Below are 26,589 nucleotides of genomic sequence, written 5' to 3' on the forward strand. Positions count from 1 at the left end.
AAATATATGGAAAAAACTATTGAATCTATATAGCCCAAGCTGCCGTGAATAGGTGCAAATTCAAACCTGGGTCTGGCTGGAACCCAGAGAGCACCATGGTGGCCAGGGGAAGGTGCCAACAGCCAAAACAAACATGGTGTGGCTCCGGGGGGGAGGAAGGAGCCACCGCACCAGGCCACAAGTGCCACCCACCCTTGGACCAGGTAAGTAGCCGTTTCAGGACCTTCTCACCTGTTTTGAAAGTCTCAGGGTTTTTCATTATTCCTTCATTTAATCTCTATCGATATGGTGTATTTCTCTCACCTCTCATAGTCATCATTATTGATTTATGGTCTGATAATGTTTTTGGTTGGATCTTTGCCTCCTTTAATCTATTCATCTAATCTTTAATCTTGAGATCCACAACTTGCTAATTTGTCCTGCAGAGTGCTTTGAGTTGGGATGAAATGAGAACTCCCAATCTAACAGGTATTTGAATCTCCAAGTGCCCACCAAGTCCATTGCCAACCCCATTAAAAAAAAATGGGTAGTTTCCCTCTTTTGACACCTTTCCCCTCAAGGTTCTATCATAATCCAATGAAACTACACCATTAAAAACACTCATAATAATTGTATTCCCATTGTCTCAAACAGCTTTTCTTATGATTGTTTAAATAACTATTTATTTCATTCATTTGGTGTGTAAATTCCCACTATTAATATCCTTTCTCTTTCTACCAAGGCGGAGGGCACTTGTCAGCACCTGTAGAGGTGATAAAGATGATGAATCAAGAAGTGGGAGATGGAGATGCATTTGGGACAACGCTAGGTTCTATAGCCTCTCTCTGTTTGAAATAAAAAAGGACTGTAAGAAAGTTTTCCTTGTCTTTATACTTTTCTGGGTGACCAGACAGGAGCCGCTGACAGCATCCTGACAATAAGACAATATTTTTTGCTTTAAAATATTAGTCAAAAATGGTCTTATACATGGATGGTGAGTATTTAAACAAATATCAAAGTTGTTCTGTTTGGTGTTTTAAATATTGATTTCTTAATTTTGGGTTCAAAAAAATAGGGGTCATCTTATACATGGGGGCGTCTTATACATGAAAAAATACGGCAATTCTTTAGCTCTCTAAAAACCTTGCGTCCAAATAAAAGAGGTAGAGAATCCCAAACTCATGGCAACCAACTGCATTTCACGCTTCCATGAGTTTGGGCCCATATCTTCTTATTTAACAATAATCTTCTGTGCTGTGCCTTAATGTGAGTCTCTTGTAAGCAAGTAACATCTAATTTCTGTCTCCTAAAAATAAAGTACTACTTTATTTCATTTGGTTTTATCATTCAGTTCATTTACATTTACATTCCATGAGAGAAATTTTAACTCCATTTTAAAATCTACTTATTAAATCACTAATTCAGTTTTATTCTTCTTGTGTTATATTCCCCTTTAGTTGCTATCCTCTTCTGCCAGCTTGTCAGCAGCTGAGTCACCCAGTTATTTATTGTATTTCCTCCAGAATGCATCTGCCTGCCCCCCCCCTTGTAAATAAAGATTCCTTCTGCATACCAACTTCTTTTTAAGTGCATCTGGCAAAAAAATGTAATTACTTCTTTCCCCCCAGGAATCTTGAAGGTATCTCCTTAAAGAATTGTAACCCTCTGGCCATCAATCTGCAGGGTTTTCTGGAAATGCTTTTGAAGTACTTTATCTTTAACGGCTCTTGAGTTACATAAAACCAGACTGTCCACTGGAAGTTTTTTTAGCTTTGGCGTATGCTGGTTTCACTCTGAATGCTTTATCTGTTGTTTTCTGTATTTCTCCCTCCTTTATCTCTGTCAGGGCACTTAATTCTATGATAATCCAGGCTTTTATATCCTCTGTCTGCTGTTCTGGAATTGATCTAAAAGGAAGCCATAGCTCTCTTTGTTTCATTTCTAAGACCACCATATTGTCCAGGGTCTGTTCATACAATAATTTATTTGTAGAGACTTCCTCCTTAATCTTCTCTTGTTCTTTTTTTGGTGGGGCGGGCTTTATTTTTTTATTGAAAGTTCAAAAAATACATAACTATACGTGCACCAAACCTGGTGAGACACAAACAAAAAAGGGGGGGAAAGAAACAGAACCCGTGCAGAAGGGAAAGCAAGGGGGGGGGATGGACCCAAAACTGTATATTTTACAAGATTGATATTGTACCTCACCAGATCTCAACCTATTACAGTATTTGTAAGAATGGATTCCAAATATCATTGAATTTATCAATGGCAAGTCTGTGTTTATGTGCAAGTTGTTCATATGTTGTGGGTTTGTACAAGTCTTCGATCCAACCATAGAAAGGAGCCACATTTTTATTTTTCCAATTCATTAGTATCCGTCTTTTTGCTGTGGTAATGGCAGCGGAGAGTCCACTCATATTGTCCTTTTGTAAGGTTCCATGTGTTGGGTATATAGTTCAAGAGGATGTTTCGCTCTATAAATGTGAGGTTGTTCCGTACAGTTCTGTTGATGGTTACAGTTACATTCTGCCAAAAGTCTTTCAATATAGTACAATTAAAAAAACATGTTTTAGAGAAGCATTATCCCTATTGCATCTCCAACAGTTAGATACCTTAGATAGCCCTTTTTAAAACAAATGTAATGGGGTCCACTATATTCTAAATATTATTTTTTGCTGTATGAGCCTCAATTTAAAATCCAGATACACCCTTGTTATAGCATTTAAAACAGTTTCCCACTGTGTGGTCGAAGTTGAGACCTCTAATTTTTTATTCCAATCTTCCCTCAATACTTGTATATCAACTTGGTTTGCTAATAAATATATATATATATATATATATTGATGGCTGGTTTTTTGTTGTGTAAGAGGACTTTCTTCACTGCCTCTATTGCATCTGCAGAAAATAGCAGCAGGAGACTCTTTCAGGTAGTTCGCAATTTAACAGAACCTCCTTTGCCAACGGGGCTTGGCAAAGACCCCAAGATCTCCTGCAACAATTTTGCAAAGTTTTTTTTTTTCTTTTGCAGATGAAGTCGCTCAGATTTGGAAAAAGGTAGACTCCACTGTGGGAGCAGGGCCAGGGTGGGAGAGTGCTAGAGTCCTGTCTAGTTGAGTTGCATGGAATCAGGCTGCCTGGACGAGTGAAACCAACCACCCATCTCTTTGATCATTCCCATCCTGGCTAATAAAAGCGAGCTGGGAAGGGCTGGGTGATGGGCTCTGCGGGGTGGTGAATGCTTCCCTCTGCGAGGGAGCCTTCTCAGACCCACTGAAAAGAGGCGGTCATTAAACCGCTTCTTTAAAAATCATCTTTAGACCCGGCCAATATGACCAACTATCGCCCAGTCTCAAATCTTCCATTCTTGGGCAAAGGTGATTGAACGCTGGTTTCTGAACAACTCCAAGCACACCTGGAGGATATGGACCATTTGGATCCCTTCCAATCGGGATTCAGGCCTCATCATGGGACTGAAACTGCCTTGGTCACACTGGTCGATGATCTCCGGCGGGCTAGGGACAAAGGTGAGCGCTGTATCCTAGTTATGCTGGATCTCTCAGCGGCTTTTGACACCATCAACCATAACATCCATCTGGACCGTCTAGAGGGGCTGGGAGCTGGGGGCACTGTTATACAATGGTTCCGCTCCTTCCTCCTCAGCCGTGTCCAGAAAGTGGTGGTGGGGAATGAGTGTTCAGACCCCTGGGCTCTCACTTGTGGGGTGCCTCAGGGTCCTGTCCTCTCCCCCATGCTTTATGAAGCCAATAGGAGAGATCATCAGGGGGTTGGGGCTGGGTGTCCATCAATATGCGGATGATACCCAGCTCTACCTCTCTTTTAAATCGGAGCCAGTGAAGGCGGTGGAGGTCCTGTGTGAGTGCCTGGAGGCGGTTGGAGGATGGATGGCGGCTAACAGATTGAGGTTGAATCCTGACAAGACAGAAGTGCTACTTTGGGGGGACAGGAGGTGGGCAGGTGTGGGGGACTCCCTGGTCCTGAATGGAGCAACTGTGCCCCTGAAGGACCAGGTGTGCAGCCTGGGAGTCATTTTGGACTCACAGCTGTCCATGGAGGCACAGGTCAATTCTGTGTTCAGGGCAACTGTCTACCAGCTCCATCTGGTACGCAGGCTGAGACCCTACCTGCCTGTGGGCTGTCTCAACAGAGTGGTGCATGCTCTGGTTATCTCCCGCTTGGACTACTGCAACGAGCTCTACGTGGTCCAACCTTTCAAGGTGACCCGGAAACTACAACTAATCCAGAATACGGCAGCTAGACTGGTGACTGGGAGCAGCTGCCGAGACCATATAACACCGGTCTTGAAAGACCTACATTGGCTCCCAGTACGTTTTCGAGCACAATTCAAAGTGTTGGCGCTGACCTTTAAAGCCCTAAATGGCCTCAGCCCAGCATACTTGAACGAGGGTCTCCACCCCCATCGTTGAACCCGGACACTGAGGTCCAGTGCCTAGGGCCTTCTGGCAGTTCCCTCACTGCGAGAAGTGAAGTTACAGGGAACCAGACAGAGGGCCTTCTCGGTAGTGGCGCATGACCTGTGGAACACCCTCCCATCAGATGTCAAAGCAATTAACAACTATCTGGCGTTTAGAAGACATCTGAAGGCAGCCCTGTTTAGCGAAGTTTTTAATGATTGATGTTTCAATGTATATTTTCTCTTTTGTGGGAAGCCGCCCAGTGTGGCTGGGGAAACCCAGCCAGATGGGTGGGGTATAAATATATTATTATTATTATTATTATTAGCTCCGTAGATGGTGGTTAGTAAGTGTTTTATCTGGAGATATTGCCATTGAACATTTGTGGGTAATCTGTATTTGTCTCTTAATGTGGAATATGTATAGAATTCATCCTCTTCGTTTATCAACTGGTCTAACGTTAATATACCCAAATTCATCCACCTCTTCCATATGACCATTTCTTTTCCGATTTTTAAAGATGGGTTTCCCCACAAAGTCATTTTGTCGTGGGAGAAAAGGTCAAAATTATATTTTTGGGACATGTGGTGCCATATCATTTGAACTGATGTTATTGTTTCAATAGCATCTTGAGTATTAATGTATGTATTTAGATCCATTTGACCAAACTGCGGGAGGCAGTGGAAGACAGAAGTGCCTGGCGTGCTCTGTTTTTTATTTTAAATAATATTTATTCAAAATTTAAAAATAACAAAAAGAAGAAAAGGAAATTTCAAAAAATTACAAAATACAAAATACAAAATACAAAAAGACATAACAACACCAAAAGAGAAAGAAAAAAAATAGAAAAAAACTAATTAATCCTTTGCATAACTTTCTTCCTTTACTTATTTTCTTGACCTCCTCTCACCTCCCAATTTTGTATTCTAATTCAGATCGTTGTTTCAGCAAATCCTTCCAACCTTATTTTCATTTAAGTAGTTTAACATAACATATTACAGTTTAACATCCTCTCTTTTCATCAATTTCTCAACTCGACTTTACTTAGTCCTTTGTGTCATTTCAACCAAAACCATCTAATTTTCTTTTTCCAACATCTTTCTAACAGTCCTTAATTTTACAATATTTTTGAAGATATACTTTAAATTTTTTCCAATCTTCTTCCACTGACTCTTCTCCCTGGTCCCGGATTCTGCCGGTCATCTCAGCCAATTCCATATAGTCCATCACTTTCATCTGCCATTCTTCTCGGGTGGGTCATTCTTGTGTCTTCCAATACTTCGCGATGAGTATTCTTGCTGCTGTTGTAGCGTACATAAAAAAAGTTCTATCCTCCCTTCTCACCAATTGGCCGACCATGCCCAGGAGAAAGGCCTCTGGTTTCTTCTGGAAGGTATATTTAAAGACCTTTTTCATTTCATTATAGATCATCTCCCAGAAGGTCTTAATCCTTGGGCACGTCCACCAAAGGTGAAAGAATGTACCTTCAGTCTCTTTACATTTCCAACATTTATTATCGGGCAGATGGTAAATTTTAGCCAGCTTGACTGGGGTTAGGTACCACCTATAAATCATTTTCATAAAATTCTCTCTTAAGGCATTACAAGCCGTAAACTTAATACCTGTGGTCCATAACTTTTCCCAGTCAGCCATCATAATGTTATATCCAAAATCTTGTGCCCATTAAATCATAACAGATTTGACCGTTTCATCTTGTGTATTCCATTTCAACAGCAAGTTATACATTCTTGATAAATTCTTAGTTTTAGGTTCTAACAATTCTGTTACCAATTTTCTTATCCAAGTTGTAAACCTCCCTTATTTGATAATAGTGAAGCCAGTCTCGTACTCGTCCATTTGACCAAACTGCGGGAGGCAGTGGAAGACAGAAGTGCCTGGCGTGCTCTGGTCCATGGGGTCACGAAGAGTCGGACACGACTAAACGACTAAACAACAACAACAACATTTAGATCCAAGTGCTGCCTATCTTTCTAGATCTTCTCTTGTTCTTTTTCAATTTCTTTTGTCTCCACCTGCATTTTCTTCAAAAGAAGTTCTAGAAGAAAGGACTTGCACAATAGTTTCCAATCCTGATATCTTCCCCGGCAGATCTTTAATGGCCTAAGTGTTTGCTTCTAGTCCTGTACGCAAAGCTGAAAACATAGCTAAAATGTCAGATTTATCCTCCTCCTCCTTTTCCTGCCTGTCCTTTGCCATTTCAGCTTGTGGAAGCTTTTTTGTTTGTCCTGATGTCTAATCTTTCTTCTGGGTTGCCATCACATGAAAAAAATAAATAAATCTTCCAGCACTTGAAATTCTAGTGTAACCCAACAGATGTCTCTATGACCTCATTTTCAAAAATTCAATGATAATTATTAAGTTGGCCACAAGGTAGCTCAGTCCACTTGTCTAACTCCTGCCATATTTTTAGTTCACATCATTCTTATCAACCTTCGATGATGGCAGCAACTGCAAGTACTTGTTTAGCCTTCCACAAAGAAAGGCAGATTTCTGCCTTAGTTCAACAACTCAAATAGGGGGGAAGTCTTTTCAGAAAAGCCTATTCAAAAAGTATCCACTGTTCCAATTATTACAGGTATAGACTTCCTACAGCTAAAGTCTTAGCTCTTTGGGAGGGTGGCGTAGCGGCGCTGGGACACTACCAGAGCCCTGGCACTGCCTTCCCCTCAGTCTTAACTCCTTTCAGTTTGAGGGAATATACATCCAAAATAAAATACACCACACACTCAGTTCACCTTAAGATTGGAAAGTCTCTTTTCTTGGGGTGGGGGGTACAATCAATCAGTCTTAAATCTTCATTCATGCATTATTTATATCACGTAAGGTAGTAACAGCCACTGCAGTTCACAGTCAGAAGCAAGCTAGGTCTTTCGTTACCTTTTGTTATTACACAACCAGATTGTCCCCATGCAACAAAAATACACCACTTCTGGGATGGATTCCCTTTTTTCATCCCTGATACGGAAAGGGGGGGGTGCCTTCCTTCTCCCTTCCGCCGGTCACCAGAGGGTCCGAGGCGATGACCTCAAGGGCACCCAGCCCTACATCGACCCCTCAGCCCCCACACCGTTACACAAGCACCACACTCTACCCCAAGCCCTACAAATAAAGTGTCTTTTCCTTTCCTACACGGGCGAAATAAGCCCAGATTCCTATGCCTCTTTCCCGCTCTATCTGTACTGTGGGTTGACCGTATCAAGCTGTATCCTCCATTCGCTACAATGGCTGCGTTCTACCCAATCAGAACCATGCATTCGCTTTGCAGAGCCAGCTCAGCGAGCTCCTGCACGCCTCATTTAACCTCTTGACAAGCTGCTGACAGCTCCCCGCTGGGAGAACAATGGAACCGAAACTCGTGAACCCATAAAAGTGTCAAATCTCACAACAATGTATCTATTTTATTTCCGACTTCAATTATCAATATAAGAATGGACCGAAACGGACTAAAAACTTCTAAAATTCGTATAAAATCAACCGCAGCACCGATTTCCTTGGTTTTGGTGTTGATCGACTTGGTTTCTTCAGGACTCCATGACACCTCCTCTGTCTCCATAATCCCTCAAGCGAGGAGTCACGTACTCAGGAAGACCCTAATCCGGCCAAATCGCTCTGCCCAACCAGGTGGCAGACTTTACATACTTGGACTATTGTCCTCTCATCACCGATACTCAGGAAGCGCTTATCCGCGCATATCTCCAGCTCTGCATATTCCCCCTCCCTCCTCGGTATGTTAATCTCTGTAACCCAACCTCTCTTTAATGTATTCATGATGTAACTATGATGTATTTTGCACTGTATTCTGGGACATGGAGGGAAGTTTCAAAAACTCATGTCATCCCTTTCTCACTGTTCAATCTCGCCTTGAACCTGTTGCGCAATAAACTTGGATCTTCTGCAGCTTGCTCCTATCTCCGGCTGAGTTCATTTTCCTCCGCAGGGACCCGCGGACTTAGTCCGACGAGCTGGGTGGCAGAGCAGCCTCGCACCCAGATTTTACCGTAACAATCCCAAAGGAATGCCAAATTCAAGCAAATTCTTTTTTAAAAAAAACAATAAAAGGCAAATTGAATTTTTAGGGAAGTCACCACTGAAGCTCAGACTTAGAGGCTTCCTGTTATGACTCAGACTTAGAGGCTTCCTGTTCCTTTTTCTGGGGGGCACTTTCTTTCGAACCTCTGAGCCCACCCCACCCACAGGGTGGCTTTCTTCTCCCCAACCCATGAGACTTTGGGAGGCCTTGGCTGCTAGAGTCCGCTTAAGGACTGTCCTCACCAAATCCAGCAGGCACACAAGCCTCTTGTACTTCTGGCCCACGCAGACATGCCTCTTCTTGAAGCTTTCCTTGCGTGTTCTCCTCCACAGAGGAAAACTCTGCCAGCTCAGTTTCCTTTTCCATCACATATTCTTTTTAAAAAAATGAATTTTATTAGTATTTTCCACACAGCAACAACAACACGAAAGATATCAAAAGATAACAATACACAACACACAAAAATCAACATTCGAAAACTAAAAAAGACAAAAAACAAAAACAAACAAACAAACAAATCCATATCTGTCAGAGCTGCCCGAGGTCCCAGCTCACAAAGGACCAACGCCAGTTCTTGTTATATACAAAAGTCTTTATTGAAGTTCAGTTTCGATTTCAAAGCCGCGGCGCGCAGCTCTACGTCTCAAACTCTAGACCGCTGAAGCTCCGTCTGAATCTCCTCCCCCCAGACACCAGTTTAAGACTCTAGCCTTGCTCCACCTCTTCCTTTGCTCTTTCCTCCTCTGGGTCCGCCTGTCCACTGGGGTCTTGCCCTTTCTAGACTCTTCTGACGCTGAATCCCCTGAGTCTTCCCCCTGCCTCCGGCGGGCTTTAGGACCTGGTTCCCAATCCGGGTTTTCTGCCGTCCCGCGCACCTGTACCTTTGAACTTGGCGCGCGCGCCCAGCCGGCAACCTTTCTCCTGACCGTTACACTGCTCCTGTCACTGCTTCCCTCTTCGGGGGGGGGGGGCTAGCTGGACCTGACTTCCCCTCCGTTCTCTCACTCTCTGATAGAGGCGTGGTCAGCCCTGACTCATCTTCTCTCCCTACTGGAGGAGACGCTGGCCCTGACACATGGGACTCTTTCCCCCCACTACGCTCTGGTGGGGGAACTGGTCCTGATCTTCCGCTGCTGCTTTGGGAGTCCCCGCTGGCCCCTTGCTTCTGGTGCGTCCCCCCTGGGACCCCCCTTGCCCTGGCCATCGGCGCCCCCCTCTGGGAATCTTCTGAATCGCTGGAGAAACTCATGGAATCTCTCGGGCCACTGTCATACTCCCCTACGCTGCCCTCAGATTCTTCCCCTTCGCTCTCCGTTTCCTCTCTCCCCTGTGCCTCTGCTCCTGAGCCCCTGACAATATCTTACAAGTTAATATTATAAACACTAAAACAACAACAACAAAACATTGACTTCCGCCAATCTCACAGACCTCCTTTATCGCTCATTGTGTCTTCCCGTTTTCCTGTTTTCTTTATCCACTCTATCCTAACATCTAGATATAAATCCTTCTTTCATATCCTTTCACTTCACAAGGTTATTCCAGAGTCTGCCAGATTTCTGCCCTCGAACCTTAACTTTTGAGGTATTCATTTAGGCACTCCCATTCTATTTTTACTTCACTTTTTGGTTTTTGTCTTATTATAACTGTCAATTTGGCTAATTCTAAGTATTCTGAGAGCTTACATAGCCACTCTCCCCTAGTGGGTAACTGATTCCCTTTCCAGTACTTAGCCACCAGGATTCTTGCTGCAGACGTTGAATATAAGAAAAAAATAGTTTGTCTTTTGGGATATTGTCATTTTAAATTCCTAAAAGGAATGCCTCTGGCCTTTTACTATATGATATTCTTAATATTTTCTTTATTTCTTCATGGATAATGCTCCAAAATTTCCCAATTTCAGGGCATGTCCACCACATATGGTAGAAGGTTCCTTTTTGTATCTTGCATCTCCAGCACTTATTATTATATGTTTTATTCATTTTTGCAAGCCTTTCTGATGCCAGGTACCACCTGTGATACATTTTCATATAGTTCTCTCTTATTAGGTAACATGCTGTAAAATTTATCTTTTTTGTCCATAGTCTTTCCCATTCATTATATTCAATTGGGTGGGCCAGATCTTGTTCCCATTTTTTAATAGCGTCTCCTTTTTCCTCCTTTTCTATTTTCCCATTTTGTAACAGTTTATATATTTTTGAGAGAGTCTGTTGGTTTTTATATAAAATTTCTTTTTCCCATACTGAGATTTTTTTTATCAAACCCCTTAAGCTTACTATCCTTCTCAAATATTATTTTTAATTGGAAATATTCTAACCAATTCACCCCCCTCTCTTTTAATTCTTCAAATTTCTTTACGGTTGGGCAATCTTTTATCTCTTCTACGAGTTCCCTATATGTTAGCCAGCCACCCAAAACGGTGGGCTGGCATCTTGGCCAAAACCTTCGATGCAATCAACGCTTCTGGCCTCATCCCCAAAATATGGAAGGAGGCCATTATAGTACCAATTCATAAAAAAGGTTCTCCAATGGAGCCGGAAAACTACCGTAACATCAGCCTCCTTTCGATCATAGGGAAAATTTATGCCAGCTTTTTGCTGACTAAACTATTGCGATGGGTAGATGAGACTAATCAGATTGGCCACGAACAAGCAGGGTTCAGAATTAAACGTTCTACAACCGATCATGCGATAGTTCTTTACCATCTGGCACGAAAGTACTCCTCTCCTCCCCGGGGCTACCTCTGTGCTGTCTTCTTAGACCTAAAGGCAGCCTTTGACAGCGTTCCTAGAAATACTCTATGGGAGAAACTTGCGAAACAGGGCATTGATAGAAGACTCCTATGGCTTATAAGTCAGCTCCACGAAGGTACCCTTGCTAGAGTGAGACTTACTCCTGCGGGCGACCTCACAAATTCGATACCAATAAACAAGGGAGTGCGCCAAGGATGTATATTGGCTCCCTGTCTATTCAACCTATTCATCAGCGACATGCGAGCACCCCTAGTTAACTCATCTCCAAGTACACACGCGCCTAGACTTGCGGATTACCGCTGCCCACTCCTTTTATATGCGGACGACGCGGTAATTCTATCTTATACACGTGTTGGACAAACCAGAGCTTTGAAGATCTTTGCCACGTATTGTCAACTCAACCAATTAACCATCAACCATGCTAAATCCAAGATTCTGATTTTCTCCAGAAGCCGGAGATTATACGAATGGAAGCTTCGTGGAGCAAAAATAGAGCAAGTCCTAAAATTTCAATACCTAGGAGTTATTTTTCAACACAATTTGGGGTGGAAAGCTCAAATTCAACACCTACTTAACAAGGCCAAAACTCTGTCATATGCGCTCCTCCGATTCTTTTTTTCGGATGGAGCTTTGCATGTTCCCTCGGCCCTAAAGGTGTTCAAGGCAAAAGTGGTTGCCGTGCTTGCTTATGCTGCCCCGCTTTGGGCCGTGATGACAGATCTTGCTCCTCTTGAGACACTGCAAAATCAATTCCTGCGTCGGCTCCTAATGCTCCCCCTGTGCGTAAGCAACGCAGCCATGCGACTAGAACTGAAGATCGCATCCTTAGAAACTTGCCTGTGGAAGCAAGTCTTCAATTATTGGTTATCATTGTGGCATAGATTACCAAACCACTACCTTGTCCAATGCTTATGGCGAGATGAATTCTCTAGCCTTTGGACTAGTAGAATCCATGCCAAACTCCTGAGTTATGGAATCTCTCCTTCAGATTCCCTAAAACTAGACCAAATTACTGCTCAAAGACTGATCCGCCAAAGACTGGATGACATCGATCTACAGCGAAATTATATGCTGGGGGGAGGTGTTTGTTCGCCCCAGAACATTGGTATCACTTTAACTTACTGCGTTCCATCATACCTCTCCTCCCTTTCGACTGTTGCCCATAGACTGGCCTTCACCAAAGCGAGGTTCAACGTTTTTCCCTCCAACGTCCTGAGACATAGATTCTCAAAGGGCCAAGCCCCCGCCACGTGCGAATGTGATAAGGAGACGCCGGAGTCGCTCCAGCACATCATGTTCACTTGCCCCCTGTTCAATGTGCCACGGGCAAATTTGTTGGGATCAATCATACAGAAACTAGAGGGTACCCCACCAAAATTCCACCTTGCTCAAATCTTGCAGGATAAGGATACTCATACGACCCTGAATGTGACTAGGTTCCTGGTTGCTGTCCTTACCCAAAAGCGACGCCAAGGAGCACTACAAGCTAACTAAGGCGTAGTATGCCATTCTATCTTATAGTATTTTATTGTTATAGTGGTGATTTAGCGGCTGTTTTTTCCCCACGTGCACAAGCTGTTATTTATGTGTTGTTTTTACCTGTATGGGCCTATGGCCGTAATAAATATTGTTATTTGTTTGTTATTTGTTAGCCAGCTATCTTTCATATTGCTTCTATGCAAGGCTGATGACTCTATAGGTGATAGCCACCAGGGAGTTTTGGCTGTTACTATTATTTTATTTCTTTCCCGGACTTCGAATAGGGCCTTTCTCACCAAATGATTAGTGAATCCTCTATGTGCTTTTATTTTATCGTGACCCAGATAGCCATGCCACCCGAAAACTTTGTCCCAGCCCTCCAGGTCTAAGATTTCGGTGTCTGTCAGTAACATCCAATCTTTCAGCCATGTCATGCATGCAGCCTCAAAATACAGCTGGAGGTTTGGGACTGCGAATCCGCCCCTTTCTCTAGGCTCCATCAGAACTTTGAACCTTACTCTTGGCTTCTTACCTTGCCAGATAAAATTAGAAAGATCCCTTTGCCAACCTTTAAAACATTGTATCCCGATAATTATCGGGATCGTCTGGAAATGGAAGAGCATTTTTGGTAGAATTGACATTTTTATCAAGGATATCCTTCCCCATAAGGACAAGTTCAATTTATTCCATTTATTTAGATGTCCTTTTATTTCCTTCCACTTCTTCACATAGTTATCCTTGTACAAATTGGTATTTTTATTTGTGATCCAGATCCCCAAATACTTAACTTTTGTGGTAATTTTAAGGCCTGTTACTCTTTCCAATTCTTCCTGATCCTTTACCCCCATATTTTTCATTAATAATTTAGATTTTTCTTTATTTAACTTAAAGCCTGATACTCCTCCATATTCAAACAATTTCTTTAGTGCTTCTGGTATACTTTCTTCTGGGTTTTCTGTAGTAATGATTACATCGTCCGCAAACGCTTTGACTTTATATTGTCTATTACCTAGGCTAATCCCCTTGATTTTTGGGTCCTTTCTTAACGCTATTAGGAGTGTTTCCAGCGTCATAATAAACAAAAGTGGGGATAGAGGGTATCCTTGTCTGGTGCCTCTTTCAATTTGGAATTCTTCAGTTATTTCATTGTTAATTATTAGCTTAGCTTTCTGGTTTTCATATGTTGCTTTAATACCATTTGAAATTTTGTTCCCAAGTTTCAAACTTTCCAGTGTGGACCAGAAAATTCCAGGCCACACTATCGAAGGCTTTCTCCGCATCTACCAGTAACATTGCCACCTTCTTGCTAGGTTTCATATCAATATATTCTAGAAGATCAATCACTATTCTTGTATTATTTTTTATCTGTCTCCCCGGTAAGAAGCCATTCTGGTCCCTGCCTATTACTCTGTTCAAGCATTTTTTCAATCTATTTGCTAACACGTCTGCGGAAATTTTGTAATCAATATTCAGTAGTGAAATTGGCCTGTAGTTCTTTATAATATTTGGGTCCATTCCTTGTTTTGGTAATAAGGTTATCCACGCTTCGCGCTAAGAGTCAGGAATTTTCCCTTCTTCCATTATCTCATTCATGATCTTTTTAAGTCTAGGGATTATTACTTCTTCTAGTTTCTTGTAATATTTAATTGGTATTCCGTCTGAGCCTGGTGATTTTCCATTTTCCATTTTCCTTATCACCTCTCTTATTTCTTCTGCACTTATGCACGAGTTTAAATTACTAAATTCCTTGCCATCTATTTCAGGGATTTTGTTTTCTCTTACATACTCTTTAATTTTATTCTCATCTTTGTCTTCCAACTCGTATAATTTTTTATAAAAATTCCTAAACATCATTTTTATTTGATCTGTAATTTGGTCTGTAATTTCTTTTCCTTGTTCAATAATCTTATTTATATTTTTTTTTTAAAAAAAATAATTTTTATTAAGTTTTCTGACACATCACAACAAAAACAAAACAAACAGAACACAGAACAAAAACATATAAAACATGACTTCCCCTTACCTCCCTTTCCCTGCATCCTTATTTCACAATTCTTTAGCAACCCTTTGATCAATTTCCTTATTAATTCTCTTTAGATTTACTTAAAATTATTGTTTACAGCTGTAATTCTCTAATTCATACCCCTTGACATCTTAACGATCCTCAATTTTACAAGAGTCTTTGAGATATATTTTGAATTTCTTCCAGTCCTCTTCCACTGTCTCTCTCCCCTGGTCGCGGATTCTGCCGGTCATCTCTGCCAATCCCATGAATTCTGTCACCTTTGTCTGCCATTCTTCCAGAGTAGGTAGTTCTTGCATCTTCCAATACTTTGCCAAAAGAATTCTTGCTGCTGTAGTTGCATACATAAAGAATGTCCTATCCTTCCTTGGCACCAATTGGCCAACCATGCCCAAGAGAAAAGCCTCCGGTTTCTTTGAAAAGGTCCACTTAAGGACTTTCTTAATTTCATTATAGATCATTTCCCAAAAGGCTTTAATCTTTGGGCAGGTCCACCAAAGGTGGTAGAAGGTTCCTTCAGACTCATTACATTTCCAGCATTTATTATTGGGCAAATGGTAAATTTTTGCGAGCTTGACTGGGGTCATGTACCACCTGTAGATCATTTTCATTATGTTCTCTTTTAAGGCACTACACGCCGCAAACTTAATACCAGTGGTCCATAACTGTTCCCAGTCAGCAAACATAATGTCATGACCTAAGTCCTGAGCCCATTTAATCATAGCTGATTTAACCGTTTCCTCCTGCGTATTCCATTTCAACAGCAAGTTATACATTCTAGACAAGTTCTTAGTATTGGGTTCTAACAGTTCTGTTTCTAGCTTTGACCTCTCCTTCTGAAATCCTAATTTCCTGTCTTGCTTAAATGCCTCATTTATCTGATGGTAATGTAACCAATCTCGAACTTTGAACTTTAGTTTCTCATAACTCTGAAGTTTAAGCTTTTCACCATCTTGTTCTAGGATTTCACAATATTTTGGCCAATTAGAGTCCATATTAAGTTTTTTCACCGCTTTAGCTTCCATTGGTGACAACCACCTAGGGGTTTTACTTTCCAATAGATCTTTGTATCGGTTCCAAACATTATACAATGCTTTCCTGACAATATGGTTTTTAAACCCTTTATGCACCTTTACCTTGTCATACCATAAATATGCATGCCATCCAAAGTTATTATCATACCCTTCTAAGTCCAAAATATCTGCATCTTCAAGAAGTAGCCAGTGTTTCAACCAGCAGAAGGCCGCTGATTCATAATAGAGTCTTAAGTCTGGCAGGGCAAAGCCCCCTCTGTCTTTTGCGTCAGTTAAAATCTTAAATTTTATTCTGGGCTTTTTGCCCTGCCAGACAACAATAATCTTATTTATAACCCTATCCGCTTGTTTCTCTTTTGTTAGCCATGACAACATTCTACCGGGCTTATTTGCCGATTCAAAATACCTTTGTTTTGTCCATTTAATCTTATTTTCTACCTCTTTGTTTATTAAATTATTTAATTGGGATTGTAAAATTTTAATATTCTGGATTATGCTCTCTTGTTTTGGATTTTTCAACAGTTCTTTTTCCTTCTCCCTTATCTGTTTATTTATTTCCATAGTATCCTTTGCTTTATCCTTCCTTATTCTTGCCCAGTACTTCCTCCAAAAAATTCTGGTCTCCTCCACCGATCTAAGGGTTCTTCTTCTCTCTTTATATGTAAAGGTAAGTCCTTTGAGAAATTCCCACCTAAACAGAATTTTATTCTTCTTCAGCGCTGCTGTTAAGAGTCTGTAATTGTCTCTCCTCTTCAACAACCTGGTCAGGATCTCCTTCATAATCTCAATTACTGTGCCCTCTATACACAAGGGAACTGTTCTATTCTTTAATAGGATTTTTTCCCTGAGTTGCCTCGAGTTCAGAAATACTAAACAATCTCCCGGTCCCTTTTTGTTTCTTAACTTGTTCGCCTTAATCCTAAATATTTTTTCAATGTCCAAAAGTAATTCATCTTCCTCGACCCCCTAGCCAATCCACCAGTACTTTCAATAGTTTTGTTGAAATTTCTTCCTCCTGGTTCTCTTTAATTCCTCGGAAGCGAAGCAACATCTCCTTTTGCTTCATCTCAAGAACAGCAATTGCATCCAGGGTCTCTTCCTGAACCTTCCTCAGTTCCTCAGTTTCCTCTTTGTTTTTCACTTGGAGTTTCCTTGAGTCTCTTTGATCCGCCTGAATTTTGTTATGGCTTCCTCTTGTTTTAATGACTTATTCTTTATCTCCTGCACCATCTTGTCTAGCTCTTTGTTCTTTGTTGTCAGTTGGTTCACTTGATTAGAAAGGTCCATTATTAATGTGGAATTTTTCTCAATCTTTGTGCCCATACTCTCCACTTTTCCATCTAAGAGTTTAATATTTCCATCTAGGGTGCTTATCTTATCTCCTAGGTTCTTCTCCATTCTTTCCATTGCCAATAATATCTCTTTAACGTCCATGTTGCTCTCGTTCTCCACCACTGACGTTCTCCTTGCTTGGTTAGAGGCTGAGGCTAGGCCAATTGTTGTCTGAATCTTCTTCGATCCCATTGAGAAGCCTACCTAGCAATACCTCTTTTAAAATAACAGTTTCAGGTGGTCTCTGTGCTTCTTTTATTTCTGGGAGTTTCCCTTGCTTCACTTTTTATACTTCCATTTCCGTTTTAAAATAATAATAATAATAATAATAATAATAATAATAATAATAATAATTCTTTTTTTAATTGCTCTTATAATGAGTAAGACCAGGAATCTTCTTTGTTTGGGTTATTTAGGTTTTTTAGGTTGCACATTCTTTCAAATTTAGCTAATATATACAAACAGTGTTCATTTCTTTATTATATCAGTTTATTCTTGTTATTTCCAGTTTGCCCAGTAGGTGGAGCTACCACTATACTTACCGAATTTTTCGCTCTATAACACGCACCTGACCATAACACGCACGTAGTTTTTAGAGGAGGAAAACAAGAAAAAAATATTCTAAACGAAACAGTGGATGTATGATTTTTGTGGTTCATGCTGTGGCCACAGACGTGATCTGACGGTGAGTTTGGGGTTGCCCAATGCAAAAATCCTGAGGATCCATGCTTTGTAACCACGTTTTTGCGCCATTGCAGCCCCATGAAACAGTGGGTGCGTGTCTGTTTTTTGGTGCAGGCTGTAGCCATGGATATGCTATGTGATCTGATGGTGAACTTGGGGTGACCCAGTGCAAAAATCCTGAGGATCCATCTGGATCCGTGCTTTGTAACCACATTTTAAGTGGGGAGGGAAGGAAAAGCATTCAAGGGACAAGGAGCACGCGTGGGGTGTGTGGAGAAGGATGCTGCTAATAATGCAGAAGAGGGGTTTATAGGAAAAAGGAACACGCGTGGGGTGTGTGGAGAAGGATGCGGCTAATAATGCAGGCGAGGGGTTTAAGGGGAGAAGGAACACGCGTGGGGTGGGTGGAGAAGGATGCGGCTAATAATGCAGGCGAGGGGTTTAAGGGGAGAAGGAACACGCGTGGGGTGGGTGGAGAAGGATGCGGCTAATAATGCAGGAGAGGGGTTTAAGGGGAGAACGAACATGCGTGGGGTGTGTAGAGAAGGATGCTGCTAATGATGCAGGAGAGGGGTTTAAGGGGAGAAGGAACACGCGTGGGGTGGGTGGAGAAGGATGCTGCTAATGATGCAGGAGAGGGGTTTAAGGGGAGAAGGAACACGCGTGGGGTGGGTGGAGAAGGATGCGGCTAATAATGCAGGCGAGGGGTTTAAGGGGAGAAGGAACACGCATGGGGTGTGTGGGAAAGGATGCTGCTAATGATGCAGGAGAGGGGTTTAAGGGGAGAAGGAACACGCATGGGGTGTGTGGGAAAGGATGCTGCTAATGATGCAGGCGAGGGGTTTAAGGGGAGAAGGAACACGCATGGGGTGTGTGGGAAAGGATGCTGCTAATGATGCAGGAGAGGGGTTTAAGGGGAGAAGGAACACGCATGGGGTGTGTGGGAAAGGAGCTTTTCGGCGAGCTGAGCGGGGAGGCGGGAGGGAAAGAGCACTGTTGCTTTAAAGGAGCCAACCGGACAGCAGCCACTTACAGCAGTGTAAGCAGCTCCTTTCCTCTCCCGCTTTGCTCCTTCTCTCCCTCTTTGCTGCTTTACGCAGCTAATGGCGAATCCCCTGCAACCCAAGTCCTGCTCAGCGGATCAGCTGAGACGCTGGGAGAATCGTAATTTCCCCCTCTCCCTCATCCCGTGCCCTCCTGTCCCCAGCAGCCTTTTAAAAAACTTTTTTACTGGTTTTCACTGCGCTCGTGGCTCAGAGCCCTCCTGTGCCCTGCCGTCCCTCTGCAGCCTCATTGCTCCGTTTAGAGAGCGCACGGACCTTTGCTAGCTGAGGCTGCAGCAGCTGTTGCTGGCTACGGGGCGCTTTTTCCGGCTCGCTATGGCTCCCGTCTGTCCCTCCTCGCGTGTAAGCGGCTGCTGCCCGCTTTGCTGCCCTGGCTCTCCTTCCCTCCCTCCTCCTCGGCTCCTCCCCCTCCTCCTGGCTGTAAAGCAAGCAAAGCTAGAGCCGTGCAAAGCCCTGCAAGCGGCTCCCGCTTTGCTTGACTGACGGCAGCCATGGCTCCGGTCAAGTGCATTCGCTCCGTAACACGCACAGGCATTTTCCCTTACTTTCTAGGAGCAAAAAAGTGTGTGTTTTGGAGCGAAAATTACGGTAATTGCCTTCTGTTTATTTTACTCACGTCTTTCACTTCTTTTGCCACTAGGCGTCCCTCTAGTTTTTTCTACACTCTGTTTTCTCTCATCTGTTTTTCCCTTTCATGTGTGCAGGCTGACTCCTTAGCTTCTCTTCCTGCTTGCCTTTGCTCCTGTTATGGTGGGGCTCCTCCACGCTGACTCATTCACCCTTCTCCTTTCCCTCACAGCCCCTTCATCCCACACAGCCGACACAGAGTGTTTCTGTCCTTATTTCTTTTTAATTGAAGGCTCTGGTTAAAAGTTGCAACTTTATGTAAGTAGAAGCTGCTGGTTTTCCCCCTTTCTCTGCTATTTAAGCAGTCTCTGTCTCAGCATTCTCAGCAATCTCTGTCTTTGCTGTTTTAAAACTCTCTGCTGGGTTATATTCACTCTTATAAGGCACCTTTGTGAAGTTTAATAACAGTTACTGTTGGTGCTGTGGGGATTGGTCCCCTTTCACTCTTAAAAGGTCACTCTGTATTTTTTATATTCTTTATTTCTGCTGCCTCCGCCCCTGTGCTCTGCTGATAACCAGCAGTTTTCCAGTTTCCAGTTCTTTATAAGGAAGGGGGGGGCGGGGGTTTCTTTATCTCCAGTTTTAAACTTAATGGAGAGTTCAGCGCTTCCTCGCTGGGTTTGGAGACGTTAACGCCAGAGAATGGCTCTGCCCCTTAGCGCTGAGGTTCTCCCCTTGCTAGCTCTTCGGCCAGACATTTTTAAATGGGTTTTAAATTGTTTGGTCTTGGGGAAATCCCAGAAATGCGTTGCCCTGGGCTCTGTACTCAGGATCCCCACCTGAGCTCGGGAAAACTCACACCTCCTGTTCTCCCTCAGTTTTCTCTGGCGTCTGGACTGCCTCGAGTTGCCAAGAGCGCAATCCTTCACCCGTCCTCCGAGTACGCTGCTCCGGAAGTCCTCTTCCATCACAGATTCAGCAGGAGCTGTGCGCTCCCCTTCTCCTGGCACCCCAAAGGCGCTGATCCAGCAGCTGCCTGCTGCTCCTCTAGCTTCCCCCCCGAGCTCACAGGAAGCTGTTGCCCCTCCATGGGTACATAGGCATCCACTGCCTTCCTCACAGGTGTGGGTTCCTCTCCCATTTCCTCGGGCACAGCTTCCAACTCAGTGGGAGCTGACTGCTCCCCCACTCCAGCCAGCTTATCCTTATCTCCATTGCATTCACCTACAGACTGCAGCTCTTCACAGTCCAAGCCCTTCAACTGCCCATCCATGGTTTGGATCTCTCTGATCACCCCTTCCTCTTGGGCACCTGGCAGCTGGGCTCCCGGGTCACTCCCAGACCCCTGTAGCTTCTCACCTTCCAGCAGGGCACTTTCCTCGCATGGAGTTACACTTTTCTCCCCAAGGAGAATCCTATTGTGCTGGTCTGTCAGTTGGTCTATTTCAATGACCTGCTTGTTCACATGCTCACCCCACTGTTGGTCCACCAATATGAGCTGCTCAAGGAATGTTGTTGCTTTCCTCACCACATTTGGAGTCACATCTTGCTTTCCTTGGAGGTATCCCATGTACTCCTTTTGCAGATATTTGAACTTACTGTGGCACTTCTCATTCTCCTGCTGCAGCTGCTCATGCAAGAACACAGACTGCTGCCATTGTGCCTCTGCCCTTTCCGTCTCTGCTAGTTTTCTCTCCAGCTCAAGGGTTGTTGGTTCTCCTCCCTCCATTTTGACTTTAGGTGTATGTCACTCCTAGGCCTTCTCACCAGGAAACACAGATCCCACCTCTGACACCAGTGTTACAAAAGTCTGGTGTGCCCCTATCTCCACCAAGCAGTGGCAAGAGTGCATGGGACCGCAGGCAGACACACAGGGTCTGTGTCCTTTTGCAGAATAGAAGATATGGTGGAGACTGTTGTGCTTTAAGAAATACAGTTTGTTCTCCTATTTACACCTTCAGTCTCCATGCAAGGGATTCAGATCTTACAGCATGGCCCACAGCAGTACAGGAAACCTTTCATCTCTGTCTCTAAGATGGATCTCAGCCTTACTTCCTCCTTCCCAGGAATCCCTGCTTCAAAGCTCCCTTTTCCTGACCCTTCAAACATACACCCCATCACCTTGGTAACATCTCACCCCCCAGGCTAAAGGATTCCTCTCCTCAATGGCCCCACAACACCTTTATGTAATGCTAACAGGTTTGCTCTTCCTCCAGCCAGCCAGGCTGGTTTGCATAAGCCAGCCCACAAATCCATGTCCCAATTAATTAAAATCCTAACATTTATTAATTTTACCCACATCTATAACAATAATGGGACGCGGGTGGCACTGTGGGTTAAACCACAGAGCCTAGGGCTTGCCGATCAGAAGGTCGGCGGTTCGAATCCCCGCGACGGAGTGAGCTCCCATTGCTCGGTCCCTGCTCTTGCCAAGCTAGCAGTTCAAAAGCACATCAAAGTGCAAGTAGATAAATAGGTACCACTCCGGAAGGAAGGTAAACAGCGTTTCTGTGCACTGTTCTGGTTCGTCAGAAGCGGTTTAGTCATGCTGGCGACATGACCCAGAAGCTGTATGCCGGCTCCCTCGGCCAATAAAGCTGTTAGTTTCATTCAGCTCCAGCCCTCGAGCTGATATGGCTCATCTTGATCCTGAGCCCAGCAGAGCATAATCCCAGTGTCCGCAAACAAAAGGATGAAGCAGGAATGGCTACGTTGCTAATCTTTATTTCTAAGCTATACCGAGAACACACAAATATACATCTTGCCTCTGTGAGAGCAGAGAGCAACTCCAACAAAGGAACGACAGAACAAAGAAAACAGGAAACCACTGTACGCCACATCCCGTCTCCCTTTCCCGTGGGAACCCAACAGTATCTGAACTGTGGAATAAAAACATAGTCCCATGACTTGCAGCTGCTGCTCAGTGAGGGAAACAGAAACCAACATCCTCCCCCTTTCTGTGAACATCACTGGGCAGCGTGTTGGTACAATATCAGTAGAAACCCAACTTCTGTACATAGGTACAGTGTTGATCCCTTGGAGCAACCTTGGACAATAAATCAGCATGAATTTCATTACCTGGCATATAGGACACCGTTACGAGTCCCTTCTGAACACATTCCCTAGCATGTTGCAACTTCAAATGCAAGTGCTTCGTGCTTTGCTTACAACCTTCAGAATTCAGCAAAGCCAAACATGCTTTGTTGTCCTGATAAACCTGGATTGGACATTTGACAGGAATTTTCATGTCTTTGCACAATTGTAACAACCATTCACAATCCTTAAGTGAATAAGACAGTGCATTCAGTTCAGCTTCACAAGTACTTAAGCTAACTGTTGTTTGCTTCTTGCATGACCAATCAAATAGACCCTGATTGTACATATAGCAAACCCCAGACGTGCTTTTCCTGTCTGTAGTGTCACCACCAAAACTTGCATCTGCAAATATCTCAAGACCACCAGACTTTTGACTGTTAAATCTCAGTCTGTAATGCATAGTGCCTTTTAAATAGCGTGCTATGCGTTTCAGAGCTTTCCAATCCTTAACAGTAGGATTGTTGACTTGTCTGCTTAGCAAATTACAGCTAACAGCAATGTCAGGTCTTGAACATCTGGCAATGAAATTTAGTTTGCCCAGCACACTTCTGTACAGTGTAGTGTCAGAAAATGCTCCTTCAGTGTCATCTACCTGATAACCTGTTGTCATTGGTGTGTCTACAGGGTTAGCATCCATCAGGTTTAGTTTGCTTAACACATCAGCAATTTTCCGTGACTGGTGTACTAGAATATTACCTTCTTGGTCTCTCTCTATTTCCAGAGATAGGTAGTTGGTTACCTCACCAAGATCTTTCATGTCAAAGTGCTCTTTCAGTTGAGCTAGGGCGTTATTGTACATTGTGACATCCTTCCAAAAGAAAAGAATATCATCAACATAAAATAAGCAATACAGCTTCTTTTGCCCTTCCTCTTTGACAAATACACATGGATCAGCTTTCCCTTGCTTAAAACCCAGAGAAAACAATACTTCAGTGAGTTTAGAATGCCAGCATCGTGCACTCCGTTTGAGACCATAAATGGATTTCTTCAGAGAACAAACAAATCCCTGTTTTACCTGTACGCCATCAGGTGGAAGCATATAAAGTGATTCACCTAAGGATCCGTACAAAAATGCTGTATTCACATCGTGGTGAGAAACGTGTAGATTCTCTTCTGCAGCAAGCTTGAGCATGAGCCTAACGCTCTCATATCTCATGGTGGGTGAGTAGGTCTCGTGATAGTCTTCACCTGGTACCTGTGCAAAACCTCTGGCTACCAATCTGGCTTTGTGTCTGACTATCTTGCCATTTTGATCTGTCTTCGCTTTGAAGACCCATTTGCTTCCAAGCAGTTTCATTCCTGCAACTACTGGAACTAGCTCCCATGTTTTGTTCCTCTCTAAGGAATCAAGCTCAGCCTTCATGGCAGTTAACCATGGCTCAGCATCCTTTGAATCCAAAGCCTGGATCTCTTGGAAACTTGAAGGTTTAAATACCTTCTTGGAGCTATTAACAGCTGCAACTGCTATCTTAGCATATTCATCAGCAAATCTCTTTGGAGGTCTACCTTTCGTGGCTCTTTCAGACCTGTGAATTAGCCATAAGTCTTCAACACTCTCCTCTTCTTTCTTAGGAGAATAGTGACTTATAGTGAACAATGGTTCCTCCAATTTCCGATCAGAACCTTCAGAGGGTCGCATAGAGGCTTTCGCACTCTTGAAATCCTCTGAATCATCCGATTCAGTCTCAGATTCAGACTCTGGACCTTCATCAGTGGGTGTGGGCTGCTGCGGTTGCTTATCCTCAGTCTCTTCACTGTCATCAGGATAACACTGGAAAATTCCCACATTCTCCCCCCACTTGGCATTGTACTCAACACTTCTAGTGAGTCTAATTGTCTTAGAGTCAGTCATCATTACTCTATAAGAACCTTTCTGATACCCTAGAAAAATACCATGCAAACCACGCTTGCCTAACTTGGAGCTTTGTGGCGTGTGAACCCACATGTCAGAACCAAAAATTCTCATGTGCTTGATGTATGGTTTCTTGCCAAACATCTTTTCATAGGGGGTACAACCAATCGATGATGATAATCTCCGATTATAACTGTAAACAAAACAGCTCAGAGATTCTGCCCAATAACTCTCTGGAAGATTGGCATCATGCAGCAAGGTTTTCAACCCTTGAAGCAATGTTTGATTTGCTCTCTCACAAAGTCCATTCATCCATGGAGAACGAGGACTTGACAAATCATGCTGAATTCCTTTCTCAGTCAGAAAAGCTTCAAACTGCTGAGAAGTGAATTCCCCCCCACGACCAGTAAAAAGAGATTTTACCTTCTTACCGTGCACATTTTCCAACCAAGCACAGAATTCCTTGAACCTAAGAAACGCCTCTGATTTCTGCTTAAGATTGAACACATAAATATACCTGGAAAATGAATCAATAAGAACCATGAAGTACCTGTTTCCACCCAAAGAGGGCGATAGTGGACCAACGAGATCAGCATGCACTACCTGGTATGGTTCTGTAGCTTGTCTACTAGACACCTTACCTTTCGCAGCCATTTTCACCTTGTTTGCTTAGCATGCCTTACACTTCATGTGGTACCTGCAGGGTTTAATAGTCATACCTTCAACCAAGGCAGGCATTTTGGAAACTGCCTCAAAGTGTAAATGACCAAATTTTCGATGAAAATCATGAATACATCCTGCATGCAAAACTTTGTTAGTACCTGCAATACAACAAGTTTCATCCTGCACATCATCATCATCATACAACACAAACAAACAATCAACATAATCAGCATGCAATACATAATCGTTTTTCTTGGTGATGATGCACTTCCTTTTCTTGAAGGAAACGTCAATGTTCCGTTCAGTCAGCTGCGTGACGCTCAGTAGGTTGTGTGCAGCATCTGGAACATAGAGAACGTTGCGTATCAATACGTCCAAGCTGTGAAGAACAACAGTTCCGTAGCCTTGACTGGAGATTGTGTGGTCATCCGCCTGGTGAATCGCACCTTCCTGCGGTGTAAAAGACACGAACAGTCTTTTCTCGCGGCAAATGTGTCTGGTCGCACCCGAATCCACGACGAAGAAAGGTCTAGACGTCTTCTGGACCTTTGGAACCTTCGGAGTGAAGCGTGAGACCATTGCCTTGTGCTGCGTTGTCCTGGACACCGGACCTTTGCCTTTGCCTTTTCCACGCGTTGAGCTTACGCTGTGCTGCTCTGTTGTCTTGGCCTTGGGATACTTGCATTCCCTTTTCACGTGGCCTAGACGTCCACACGAGTAGCATTTCACTGCCTTCAAAGCTTTGGCGCCATCTAGTGGTTCCTTTTTTATATATATAAATAATATTTATTCAAATTTTAAGGATTACAAAAATACAAAAAATAAAAGGACAAAAAATAAAAACAATAAAAATAAAAAACAGAAAAAATACAAACAATTGATAAAAAAAAACGACCAAACCTTTACATAACTTTCTTTCCTTTGCTTATTTCCTTGACCTCCCCCCCTCCCCCCTTTGTATTCTAGTTCAATTAGATGTCTCAGCAAATCCTTTCCAGCTTTGTTTTTATCCTAATAATTTATCTTAATATACTGTAATTCTCATCTCTCACCAATTAAAAAAAAATATCAATTTTTAACCCAATCCTTTATATCATTTCTGCTAAAACCACATTGCTACATTCCAACAACCTTCTAACATTCCTTAATTCTGCAATGTTTCTGCAGATAAACTTTAAATTATTTCCAAAACATTCTCTTCTTTCACCAATTAATCATTCATTTTTACTTTGTCTAATCTTATTTCTCATTAAAACTAATATATTTGAACTTAATCTCTTAAAACATCTCCCCTAGGGTCATAAAAATTTCATTCCACGACTTATCCATCTCTCATTAAAATTTTCTTCTTTTTTTTTAAATCTCCATATATACACTTCAAATTCCCAATCTTCTTCCACCGTCTCCCCTCCCCGGTCTTGGCCCCCGCCATCAGTTCCATCAACCTCCCCGCGTCCATCAACCTGGAGATCTTATATCCGAGGCTCTTAACTCTTCTTTATTTCCCTTCTGCCGATCTTCTTGACAATCCTTGATGCTAAAAAGCAGATCTCGGGGGAGCTCCAACCCAACGATGCTT

This window comes from Podarcis erhardii (assembly GCF_964252035.2).
Source record: "Podarcis erhardii genome assembly, chromosome: W".
Classification (NCBI taxonomy): domain Eukaryota; kingdom Metazoa; phylum Chordata; class Lepidosauria; order Squamata; family Lacertidae; genus Podarcis; species Podarcis erhardii.